General features: G+C 38.3%; 1 protein-coding gene across 9 annotated transcripts in view; it reads right to left on the reverse strand.

The window, feature by feature from the left end:
• Window positions 1-13,906, reverse strand: part of RBBP8 (RB binding protein 8, endonuclease) — a 117,146-nt gene that overhangs the window by 60,956 nt on the left and 42,284 nt on the right. The window lies entirely within an intron of this gene.

Here is a 13,906-nt window from a genome sequence, read left to right on the forward strand (position 1 = left end):
AGTTACAGTTTCTAAGAATCTATCTACAATGTTAAGTGAGGAGGTACTATATTCTAGAGGTAAGAAATGATGTGAAAACTATGAGATGAGAATGGGACTGCCATAAAAGGAAATATTCTGAGAACAAAAAAGAGACTTTAGAAATTAAAAATAGTATCCAGGTGTGGCAGCCCATGCCTGTAATCCCAGCACTGTGGGGGGCTGAAGCAAAAGAATTAATCGTTTGAGGCCAGGAGTTCAAGACCAGCACGGGCAACACAGTGAGATCCTGTCACTATTTAAACAAAAACCAAATAAATAAATAAATAAATAAATAAATAAATAAATAAATAAATAAAAAATATTAAGAAAGACAAAACTATAAATAGAAGGTAAGAAAGTAAAGCTAAGAAAATCTACCCAAAAAGTAGTGTAAAAATGCAGAGAAAACAGAAAAGATAAAATTGGGCAATTATTCTGGAAGGTCTATCATAAAGAATAGGAGTTCCAGAAAAAGCAAGGAAGCATAGAAGGGGATTTGAGGCAGGGTGGGGAACAGTGAAGAAAATCAAGAACTCGGCCCACTACTTAAAGGACTGAAAAGAAAAATCAAAAAACAAAACCCAAGTCTCCAGCACAGTGGGTGTTAACAGATCTATATAAAATAACTCATCATTATGGAATTTCTGGATGTTGCAAACAAAGATAAGAGCCCATAAGCTTTCAGAAGAATTTTTCTTTTTTTTTTTAAGAGTATACAGAAAAAATAAAAAATCACAATAATGATGGGAGGATTGCTTGAGGCCAAGACTTCTAGACAAGCCTGGTCAACATGAGGCCCCATCTCGAAAACAAACAAACAAAGACCCACAGCACTGTTTTGGTGGGGGTTGTGGGGAAAAAAGAAAACTCAGAATAGTGTGGGATTTCAACAGCAACATTAGAAGCTAAAAGTGACTTGGAATTCTGAAGAGAATTATTTCCAACCTAAACCTACATTCTCCAACTATTACTTCAACAAAAATTTTCAGACATATAAAAATCTCAAAAATTTTGCCTCCTATCATTAATTTTTTTAAGCGTGACAATGTTACCTTTTTTTTTTTTTTTTGAGACGAGGTCTCAAAATGGTAGTGAGGGGGACTCATCAGAACAAAGATGAAACAAGAACGGCCACAGTTAATAACTGCTGAAACCAAGCGATGGGCACACTGGAGCTGGTTATACTATTATGTCTACTTTTATATGTGTGATTTTCTAAAATAAACTTTCTTTAGGTCTCATCCACTCCGTCTCAGAAACCTACTGGAGAAGGCACTCTACCAAAATAAGAAAAAACAGAAAAGAAGTCCTAGATATATGAAAAACATAAGCAGTAAAAGGAACCTCTGATGACCACTACGTAGCAGGTCAAGAGGACAGAGTCCAAACTGAAGCGGATCAGAGCCTCCAAGACAGATGTGTTCAAAAAGGTGAAATGTCAGAAGATACGACCTATCTAAATATCTTGATACATTCAGATAAATGATGGAACGTTGTGGTTGAACTAGTGGTTGGTAAGAACACTAAGTATATGAAAAAAAGGTCCATCATAAACACTATGGACAACAGAAATTTGCATAGGAAGAAAAATCGCAGTTTACAATATGTTTCAGCTTTCAACTGTATTTACATAATCATAAAATAAAAACTCAATAGTAATCTAACCAAAATTAGAAGGAAGAGGGAAATGGGAATGGCGTCTATGTAGAAAGCAGAAAAAAGAAGAAAAAAAAACACCTAAGAAAAATTTGTAAATAGCTCATAAACATTTTTAAAAAGAGATTTTTGAAGTAAACAGCAAAACAATATGAAGAATTGAAAATGCTTCTGAAGAAGGGGAAACTGGAAAGAAGGGGAACTTCATTATGCTTGTCGATTTCCTACTCTGAATGAATGTCTGTTCTTTTGGCTGAAATTATAAAGATGAGAAAGATCAGTACAATTGTTTGACTCGGAATCTGGTAGAAGAGACACAATAAAAAAAAGACCAAAAAAAAAAAAAAGAAAGTAAAGTAAGTTGTATAGAGTATTACAACGTGGTATGTACTTTGGGGCTGGGTGCGGTGGCTCATGCCTGTAATTCCAGCACTTTGGGATGCTAAGGCATGTGGATCACTTGAGGCCAGGAGTTCGAGACCAGCCTGGCCAACATGGTGAAACCCTGTCTCTAGGAAAAATATAAGAAAAATTAGCTGGACATGGTGGCACACACCTGTAGTCCCAGCTACTAGGGAGGGTGAGGTAGGGGGGTGGGGAGGAGGGGGTGTGTATGTGTGTGAGCTGGAGGGGATCACTTGAACCTAAGAGGCGGAGGTTGCAGTGAGCTGAGATTGTGTCACTGCACTCTAGCTTGGGTGACAGAGTGAGACAACTGTCTCAAAAAAAGAAAAAAAAAAAGTGATACATGCTTTGGGAGGAAACAAATCACAGAGGGAGACAGAAGATCAGTTAGGTTGGGGAACTTGGTGCAACCGTAAATAGGCTATTGAAGAAAAACTTCACTGTGAAGTTAACATTTGAGAGGAGATGTAAATGATGAGAGGGAGTGAGTTTTAAGAATACCTGCAAGAGACTATTACAGGTGAATGAGGATAGAGTACAAAATTCCTACAGCTGAAGAGTGCCTGGACTATTAAAGAAATGTCAAGGAGGCTAGTATAACTTCAGTAGAGTAAAGCAAAGAGGAAAATAAGCAGGAGGAAAAAAAAAGTCAGAAAGGTACTGAGGGCTGACGGCTGTCTAAATATCTGAAAAGTTAATTACGTGAAAGAGATTTATGATCTAAAGGACTAAAACTAGGACCAATGGGCAGCAATTCTACAGATATCCACCTAGTATAAAGAAAACTTTCCAATTACAGTATTTAAGGATGGAATGTGTTACCTAAGAAGGGAGCGATTTCATTTGTCACTGGACATGGTTAAGCACAGAAAAGATGATCACCCAGAAATTGGGAAGATAATTTTAAACACATGTTGAATAGATCGTTAGATCAGTGGTCCCTAAACCTGGCTATTTCTCAAAACCACCTAAGCAGCTTTAAAAGGGAGGGAAGGAGAAAGAGAGGAAAAAGATTTGTAAGTCAACCCATGACCAACTGAATTAGAATCTGCAGGGATGTGGCTCAGGAATCTGCTCAGAAGCTTCTCTTCACAGATCGATCCTTAAAGCTTTACAAAAGGGGTGTCCAATCTTTTGGCTTCCCTGGAAGAACTGTCTTGGGCCACACATAAAATACACTAACACTAAAGATAGCTGATGAGCTTAAAAAAATAAACGGCAAATTTCATAATGTTTTAAGAAAGTTTACAAATTTGTGTTGGGCTGCATTCAAAGCTGTCCTGGGCTGCACGCAGCCTGCAGGCTGTGGGTTAGACAAGCTTGCTTTAGAACAAGGCACTCTCATTTGATCCTTCCTATGTTCTTTTCATGTCTTGTCCTTACATTGAGCCATTTCGTTAATAGTGAAAATCTAATGCCTGAGTACTTAAAATATATACACTTGCCCTACCACTCACTTTGGAGTATAAGAAGTATGGTATGCCTTGAACCTATGGAGCCATCCATGGCTTGGAATAAGTTTCATCGTCAGCACTCACTGCATGCTTAGCTCTCCTACCTACCCACATAGCTGGGCCCCCAGCTCTTCCACTCATGCTTGGTTTTTAAGTCTGGCTTAAACTCACAGCTAAGAGAAGAGTTAAGTAAGGCTAACAGGCATGTGATATTGATGCTGACCTAGCTACACATGCAAGTTTTTCTTTTCTGTCATTCACTTCTCCTTATTTCTTGCTCATTACTGGTCACATACATAAAATGCTTTTTACAAGTTACACTAGGAGCGAGTACAACTGTAATTAAACAAACAAAAATGATTAGGTCTGTTGGAACTGTTCCTATTTACCAATAATCTTTACAATTTTGAAAAATCATGTCACTGATGAAAAATGCAGTTAGTGTTATTTGAGTCAATAAACATACTTATATCAGTCACATTAATGATCATTTTATGCAAAGGAACAAGTATCTCAACAATTCATCTTTCAGAACAGACATACCCATAATATTTACATTCTGATATACTACACATCAATTTTCTCTATATAGTTGTGATATTTAAAAAATAATTATGTATGTAGGTAGATAATATTATTTAAATTTCATTTCAGGATAGTAAAAATTACATTATAAAAAACTTTTATAGGTCAGGCACAGTGACTCACTCCTATAATCTTAGCACTTTGGGAGGCTGAGGCAGGAGAATCTGCAGTGAGCTATTATTGTGCTACTGTGCTCCAGCTTGGACTTCTGAACAAGACTGTCAAGAGAAAAAAAAATTTTTTTTTATAAAGGGAAACTGCAATATAAGCACTGACAATCATTTGTCTTTTTTGTTGAGACAGGGGCTGGCTCTTTCGCTGGAGTGCGGTGGCCCAATCACCGCTCACTGCTGCCTTGACTTCCTGGGCTCAAGTGATCCTCCCACCTCAGCAGCCTGAGTAACTGGGACTACAGGCACTCACCACCATGCTGGCTAACTTTGTACTTTTAGAGACAGGGTTTTGCCATGTTGCCCCAGCTGGTCTTGAACTTTTGGGCTCAAGCAATCTGCCTACTTGGTTTCCCATGCTGGGAATACAGCTGTGAGTCACTGCACTGGCCTCTGTACACTTTAAGTGGGTAAACTGTATGTTATGTGAATTTTATCTCAATAAAGTTGTTTTTTTAAAAATAGCAAAGCTCGCCTGGGCGCGGTGGCTCACACCTGTAATCCCAGCACTTTGGGAGGCTGAGGTGGGTGGATCACAAGGTCAGGAGATTGACACCATCCTGGCTAACATGGTGAAATCCCGTCTCTACTAAAAAATATAAAAAAGTTAGTTGGGCGTGGTGGTGGGCGCCTGTAGTCCCAGCTACTCGGGAGGCTGAGGCAGGAGAATGGCGTGAACCTGGGAGGCAGAGCTTGCAGTGAGCCGAGACTGCACCACTGCATTCCAGCCTGGGCATCAGAGCGAGACTCCATCTCAAACAAAAAAAAAAAAAAAAAAAGGAAAGTTCATGTTATATAGATTTTTACCACACAAAAAGACCTTGAGGGGTAAAAGCAAAAGCTATCTAGCATTCCTGGAAAAATCTGGGAAATGATACAGCTATAAAACAAGAGTATACACACACATACATACACACACACACACACACACACACAGAGCAACAATCAACAAATAATCAAAAGTTATTGAATATTACATATGTGATTGTCAAAATAACTTCAATAGCAGGGTTGGAGAATAAAAGAAATCTCACAGAAGATGGAAGAAAAACAAGTAATAGAAAATAAAAGATAATAAAAAAAATCAGTCTCTGACTAAGAAGTGCTCCAGAAGGAGAGACCATTTAAAAATAGAGAAAGTGGTAGAAAAAAATTACCAGACTTTGAGATGCTAGTTTTTAGGTTAACAGGTTGAGTGTCCAGTGCAATGAAGGAAACACACACACACACACACACACACACACACACACACACACACAGCATCACGAAGGTTCAGAATAAGGAAAAATTTCAGAAAGGAAAAGAAAATCTGTTACCTACAAAAGAACACTAGAATGGCAGACTGTATCAGCACTGGAATGCTAACAATGAGAAAATGCCTTCAAAGTTTTCAGGGAAAATTATTTTAAACCTAGAAATTTATATCCAGTCAAAATACCAACTATATTTAACGGTAGAATAAAAATATTTTCAAGCATGCAAGGACTGTTTGAAAATTTACTTCCTGTGCCTTCTTTTTCAGCAGTTACTTGAGGGTACGCTGTAACAAAATCAGCTTAAAAAACCAATAGAAAGGAAAAACAGGCCCACATTTATCGATCACATTCACTGGTGTATCCCCAAGGTCTAAAACAGTGCCTGGAGCAAAATAGGTGGCTCATAAGTATTTGCTGACAGTTTAACATGAGAGAAATGAAATAACTGAATTAATGCAGGGATCTAATGAAGAGAAATCCAGAATGACAGCTTTCCAGAATAGTCTAGAAAGTAAATGACCTAAATTAGTACAGAAAGTTTTTTAGCCCAAGAAATATTTCTTCAAGAAAAAGAACTGGCTGAACACAGTGGCTGATGCCTATAATCTCAGGACTCTGGGAGGCTGAGGTGGGAGGACCACCTGAGCCTAGGAGTTCAAGACAAGCCTGGGCAACATAGGAAGACCTCATCTCTACAAAAAAATCAGAAAATTAGTCAGGTGTGGTGGTATGTGTAACCCCAGCTACTCTGAGCCTGAGGTGTGAGGATCACTTGGGCCTGGGAGGCAGATGCTGAAGTGAGCCAAGGTCGTGCCACTGCACTCCAGGAGAGCGAGACCCTGCCTCAAAACAAACAAAACCTACAACAAAAAAAATTAATGAATAAGTAGAATAACTGAGGCATTAAATAATATTAACAATGTAAGGAAACATGGTTCTTGTCTCAACATGAAAAAGGGTAGTGAGAAATTCTAGAAAAAAACATTTAAATAAGTCATTATCATAACATAATTATGAGCTGATTTGAACAACCGATTGGGGACAAAGTAAAAAACAATGTATTTGATCTGGACATCAGAAACAATTAGAAACTATTTCCTTGAGTGGCAGAAAGGCCATGACATCAGATATGTAAGGAAATGTAAACCTAGCTCTGCAGTGAATATTTATACAGTCAATAAATAAACTCAGTTTACTATTTTCCAACTTTCTCTAGAATCAGCTTATAAACAAAATACAAAAAAAGACTGAAATCTGGTAACAGAAAAGAATATAACTATTGTCAACCTTGACCATATTTATATTGTAAAGGTTCAGCTGATCAAAGGCAGAGGGTATAAAGAGCCGAAGACTGATAAAGGGTAAGAAACACTAGTATCTTGCTGCATAATGATGAGAACAGGGAAACTGTTTATAAGTGAAACAATATAAAACGAAGACCTAAATACATATATAAATGGTCGAAAGGTAAAACAGAAGAGCTAAAACAGTAACTTTTCAAATACAGGAGAGGAAGTTTTAAAATATCACTGGCTAGACGGTTAAAAAATGAAGCAATATTCCCTAGCTTTTTACTTCAGTTTTTGTTATCACCTACCATTCTTGATAATAGTATCTGTGAAAAAGGGTCAATTTTTGATTGCTGATCCTAGTTTAAATTTAAATAGATGTAAGAAAACGTGCTAGCTCCTGTTTCCATCAGCATGGTTCCATTGCTTTCCTCTTGCCTATCTTCCACTGCCGCTGCTAAAGAAAAAACACTCCCAGTTTCACAAGAGAATGCAGTTTCAGTAGCTATATAATAGGTAAAGGGAAAAAAAGAACAATTCCACAAAAGGCAGAAAGCAATATGCATTCTGAGTTTATTCCAGTTCACAGGGATGAAGAAATAAAAGCTTCCATTTGCTACTAAAACTTATCAGAGTAACAATTATGCTCAACTGTTTGCTATACCCCAAAAAGATTATTCACATTTATTCATTTTCATTCAATATGGTTTCACTGTTTACTTACAACGTACTCAGTGCTGTAAATACAACAGTGATGAAGGTAATGCCATTTCTTTAAAAAGCTTATAGTCTACCAGAGAAAGACAGGCAAAAAAAAAAAAAAAAAAAAAAGTAATTACAACAAAGTATAATTCATACTATTACAGCAGAAATACAGCATACTATGAACACACACAGCAACTTAACCTAGTCTAGGAAGTTAGAGAAAGTCTCCTGAAGAATCTGATGTTTAAATTCAAATCTATGAATAACAGCAACACAAAAGCGGATACTTGCTTCAGTGTTTGAAAAACAGTTGCAGAACCATAAATCTCCTGATTATAAGTATCAATTTTCCTTTTAACAACAGCTGAAAATGAGCTCTCTGACTGCCAAAATGCTTTAAAAAATATTAAACTCTATTAGACAACTGTGCTTTAACTTCTTTGTTCAGATATTTTTAAAAAATGCATTCTATCTACTTCTCCAGCACAGTGACTGTTTCTTAGATTTAGTGAAATACTTTAGTTCCTTGAAGGAAGGTCTATAAATACACTCATTAAATATAATAATTATTAAATATAATATAAAACATAATCATTAAACATAAATGAGCCATATAAAATTAGAACCTAGAACTTTTTATTATCTAATTTACTTTTACTAGGTAATTCCCTTCATTGAAATATCTCACAGTGTTTTCCCACTAACATAATAAGAATTGCTTTGTTTTATGAAGAATAGGCTGAAATACTGTTTAGAAATTTTAATAAAATAGGCTGAACACGGTGGCTGATGCCTGTAATCCTAACACTGTGGAAGGCCAAGGTAGGAGGATCACTTGAGACCAGGAGCTCGAGACCAGTCTATGATCAATGCAGCAAGATAGTCTCTATAAGAACAAAAAAATTAGCCATGCATGGCGTGGTGCTGCTTGCCTATAGTCCTAGCTACTTGGGGTGCTGATGTGAGACGATCGCTTGAGCCCAGGAATTTGAGGCTGCAGTGAGTTATGATGGTGCCATTACACTCTAGCCTGGGCAACAGAGTGAGACCCTCTCTCTAAACAAAACAAAAAAAAAGACCGAACAAAAGAAAAAAAAATTAACAAAATACATGGTGCTTTTTAAAGGCCTCAGCAAAACGTGAATTTTCACAGATTTTTAAAGCTTACTCTAGATAATCATTCTTACATATGACACAGAACTAAATCAAAATGTTCATTATTCACCAAAAGTTACCTACTTACTCCTTTAAAGGTAGTATTTAGTTAGTGACAATTAAAAAAACAAAAACGAAAAAAAAAAAACCTTCCAAGAAAACAGACTATGTAATAGGCAGTGAAGACCTGATATTTCAGAGTGTCTGTTTTGGTAAATTTTAGGTCAGGCACTAAATACTTTGAGATGATCATTTAAGATGTAATTGATTTACACAATGTTAATAAAGTTAAGACAATATAAAGGGGAGGCATCATGAAATAGTAAAAATGGGAGCGGGGATCAGATATAAGATATAAACTTAATTATGTATTAACTATGTGATCCTGGGAAAGTTTCTTTGCTCTTTGCCAGCTAGTTTCCTCACATGCTAAATGGATCTATCATCTATCCTGTAGTGTTAATAGAAAGATTTAGCCCTGGATGCCTAAGTACACAAAGTGAACCCTCAATACAAATTAACTCCTGTATTTAAAAAAACAGATCTTCAGCTTAATTAAATGGAGCTTCATGAAACAAGAGATAAATCTTAAAGTGTGCCCAGAGAAAATTTTGGATTTTTATTTGAAGAAAGGCGAGCAAAAGCAAGTCTACAAAACAATGAGCTACATACCCCTCATCCCACCCCGACTCCCTGCCACCAAATTAATACCACCTAATGAATTACAGGCCCAAATACCTAAGGATGTAAAGGTGAACGGAATGAAAGGCAAGGGAATATCTAGAATGAGAAATAGCAAAGCAGCACAGCATCCACCAGAGGTAGAATAGATCTTAAAGAGAAAAGAATCTATTTTTAAGAAATGCAGAATAAAAGACATAATTTTAACAATTAAATATATCAACTGGCTGGGCACAGTGGCTTATACCTGCAATCCCAGCACTTTGGGAGGATGAGGTGGGAGAACTTGAAGTCAGGAGGGAGGGATCTGGTAGGAGGTAACTGAATCATAGGGGCAGTTAATGCTATGCTGCTGTTCTCTTGATAGTGAGTTCTAATGAGATCTGATGGTTTCATAAGGGGCTTTTCCCCCTTTTACTTGGCACTTCTTCCTGCCGTCATGTGAAGAAGGACATGTTTACTCCCCCTTTCGCCATAATTGTAAGTTTCCTGAGGCCTCCCCAACCATGTGGAACTGTGCAGGAAGGGAAATGTTGAGTTGGAGCCTCCACATAGTCCCCACTGGGACACTGTCTAGTGGAGCTGTGATAAGACGGCCATCATCCTCCAGACCTCAGAAAGGTAGATCCACCAAAAGCTTGCACTGTGCACCTGGAAAAGCCATAGACCCTCAATGCCAGCCCATGAAGAAAGCTGGGAAGGGGGCTGTACCCTGCAAAATCACGGAGGCAGAGCTGCCCAAGACGGTGGGAGCCCACCTCTTGTATCAGTGTGACCTGGATGTGAGACATGCAGTCAAAGGGGATCATTTTGGAGTTTTAAAATTCGACTGCCCTGCTGGATTTTGGACTTGCATGGGGCCTGCATCCCCTTTGTTTTGGCCAATTTCTCTCCTTTGGAATGGGTGTATTTACCCACTGCCTGTATCCCCACTGTATCTAGCAGGTAACTAACTTGCTTTTGATTTTACAGGCTCACAGGCAGAAGGAACTTGCCTTGTCTCAGTTGAGACCTTAGACTTGGACTTTTGGGTTAATGCTGTAATGAGTTAAGATTCTAGGGGACTGTGGGGAAGGCATGATTGTGTTTTGAAATGCGAGAACATGAGATGTGGAAGGGGCAAGGAGTGGAATGACATGATTTGGCTGTGTCCCCAACCAAACCTCATCTTGAATTGTAGTTCCCATAATCCTGACCCGTGGGACGTAAATGAATCATGGGGGTGGTTATTCGCATGCTCCTGTTCTTGTGGATAGTGAATTCTCATGAGATCTGATGGTTTTATAAGGGGCTTATTCCCCTTTTGCTTGGCACTTCTTCCTGCCATCATGTGAAGAAGGATGTGTTTGCTTCCCTTTCTGTCATGATTGTTAAGTTTCCTGAGGCTTCCCCAGTTCTGCAGAACTGTGAGTCAATTAAACCTCATTTCTTTATAAACTACCCAATCTCAGACAATCCTTTATATCAGCATGAAAACGGACTAATACAGGGGGAAAAATATACATACATATATACACACACACACACACATATATATAGACTGAATAAAAGAAAGTAATTTAATGGGCACTCATCCACTGATTTCTTCTCTGAAACGGCCTGAAGAAGAAAAACTACTTAAAAAGGAAGTACAAGACTGCAAAGGTTAAGGAGTGTTTTGAAGACACTGGAAAGCAATGTCTTCAAGGGGCAGGATGAAGAATACTATCTTTGGGATGAAATGCAGAGCCAATTGTATTAAGCCAACGTTTCAAGCAAACATAATGAAAATGTTATCCGGTAAATTTGAGTGTAGTAATTTTGGGCCCTAAACAACTTGCTAAGGAACAACTAAACAGGAAGGGTACTGGAAGTCAATATAATCAAGTCCTTGAGTCGGCCCGGTCATCTTATTGTCTACCACTGTGAAGAATAACATCCCTGGCTCCACCTTCTGTGCTGTGAAATCCTTTACCTGTCCACATAGGTGAATACACCAGGGATCTCATAGTCAGATCCTGCTATAAATGAGGAAAGCAGGGCAACTATGGCTCCGGGACTCCCTGTTAGCCTTGTCAAAGCTCTCTTAAAAGTACAGTACCCTCTTCCCTCTCTTCTTCAGAGTTAGAGGCACGAAGGTCTGACAGCTCTCCCAGATGCCTCACTTCTTACAGATATTTTTCCCAATAAATCTCTTCAGTGTCCAAGGTCTTGCTGATGTTTGCTTCTCAGAGAACTCAGGCTAACATATTTGGTTATTTCTGCCAATCTTAACATTTTCTTTACATAGGAATCATGGAACAAAAAGCATTCCTAATCTCTTGGCATTAATGTCATTACTCACTCCAACTTCACTGCTTGTAGAAAGTGGTGTAATGGTAGAAATGAGAGAAAAAAACATGGTGAAATAAGAGAAGGAAGCTCTTCAATGGCTGGAGTTAAAGGTTGAGAGAGGCATGTTCCCTGAAATCCTCCACTACATATCCGGAGAAAATAGAAGGAAGCGTCTCAACACACTACAGACGAGTAACCGATGATTTCCTTTCCAGTGCTGACCTGGGAAAGAGTGAGTGGGAGAGATGGCTTTCTAGTTTCCTGGCTTCTCAGCTAGATAGCCCAGACACGGCTGTGTTATATAACACAGACTACAGTGCAAAAAGTTGGAACCATCTTCCAATCAGAAGATAGCATAAGTCTTACTAAATATCTATTATGTACTGCTACTTGCATTATCTCATTTAAACTTCAAAATAGCCCTGCAAAGAAGGTATTGTTAGTGGTCAAGCCGTATGTTCCTGGCTTTTCTTCTATTTTAATAGTTTCTCTTTCTCAATCTTTTGCTGGCTGGGTCCTTATTCTTCATTAAACCTTAATCAGGAATGCCAAAGGATTCAGCCCTAAGACCTCTTTGTTCTTCCTCTACTGTTCAAACACGTCCTTAAGAAATCCACTGAATTCTAGACTCACACATACATCTATCTACTTAACACTTTCATTTGGATAGAGAGAGGCTGTTGCTACCTACTTATATCCCTTTGCTATTCCCCTGCTTAAACCCTTCAATGGTATCTATCACAATTAAAATCCAAACTTTTGCCTATGTCCCTACGAAATCTAGTTGTTGTCCCACTAGATTTCCCATCTTACTCCTATCACTCATCCCCTTTACTCATTAAGCTAGAACCACAGTAGACTTTCTGTTCCTCAAATATTTCAAACTTATTTCTACCTTAGATTTTCACATTTGTCTGTTCTATTTCCTTTTGTCTCTAGTTCTTCAAGTGGATGGTTCCTTTTTGTCAATCAAGTCTCAGTTAAGATAGCACCCCAACTCCACGGGGACAGAAGCCCCTGTGTTCAGGATCCTTCTGAACCTCACCCCATGTATCTCTTCATTTGGCTGTTGACTTGTATCCTTTAATGAACTTTTTGTAATAAACTGATAAATACAAATGTTTTCCTGAGTTTGGTGAGCCACTCTAGTAATTATAACCCGAGGAGGGGGTTGTAGGAACCCCAATTTACAGTCTGTCCAAAGCATGGGTAAACAACCTGGGGCTTGCAATTGGCATCAGAATTGAGGGGAGGGGACAGTCATGGGGACAAAGCCCTCAACCTGTGGGACCTGATGCCATATCCAGTGTAGCAACTGAATTAAGAGGACACCCAGCTAGTGTCTGCTGTAGAATTAATTGTTTGCTTGTTGGTAGGGGAAACTCCTCCTCACACCTGGTGTCTGAAGCATGTTGTATGAGTAGTGGGAAAAGCTGAGTGTGGTTTTTTTTCTACACAGGTCCTGTGGTTACTCAATTACATGATTCAATCTTATTTTCTTCATAGCATTTATAATCTGAAATTGTCTCATTTGTTTGTCATATGGCTTACTCCCAACCTTTGAAAATTAAATATATGCACAGACAAGAGTACTAAATTATATTCACCAACTAAGATATATAAGTCTTATTCAACTTGTTATGTATTGTTACTTGCATTATCTTGTTTAATACATGACATACTAGGAAAAGTATCATCCCCAGCCCCCTAGAGCAACACCTAAGACAGCAAGGACTCAGATATTTGTTGTGGAATCTGAATTAAGAACACAGGGTGAAGCTGGAATTCAAAAACATATGTGATTCTAAAGCACATAGGTCTTTATTCCACAATACACTGCCTATTCCAACAAATGTGCATCCATTGAGTTCGTAGTTCCAGAAAGTACTCTACTCAATTTCAGTTTGCATATATGAAGAATATTAAATTATTTCATCACTAAAAGGGTAGAGACAAACTCAAATCATCCAGCCCTTCTGTAACATAAGCAAAAATATCAAGAAAAAAATTTCTTTAAGAGACAGGGTCTCGTTCTGTTACACAGGCTACAGGGGATGCACAATCATAGCTTGCTCAAACTCCTGGACTCAAGCAATGCTCCCGTCTCAGTGTCCTGAGTAGCTAGGACTGCAGTCACATGTCTGGCTAATTTTTAATGTTTTGTAGAGATGAGTTTTTGCTATACCGCCACGCTGGTTTTGAACTCCTGAACTCAA

Source organism: Chlorocebus sabaeus, chromosome 18 (genome assembly GCF_047675955.1).
Source record: "Chlorocebus sabaeus isolate Y175 chromosome 18, mChlSab1.0.hap1, whole genome shotgun sequence".
Taxonomy (NCBI): domain Eukaryota; kingdom Metazoa; phylum Chordata; class Mammalia; order Primates; family Cercopithecidae; genus Chlorocebus; species Chlorocebus sabaeus.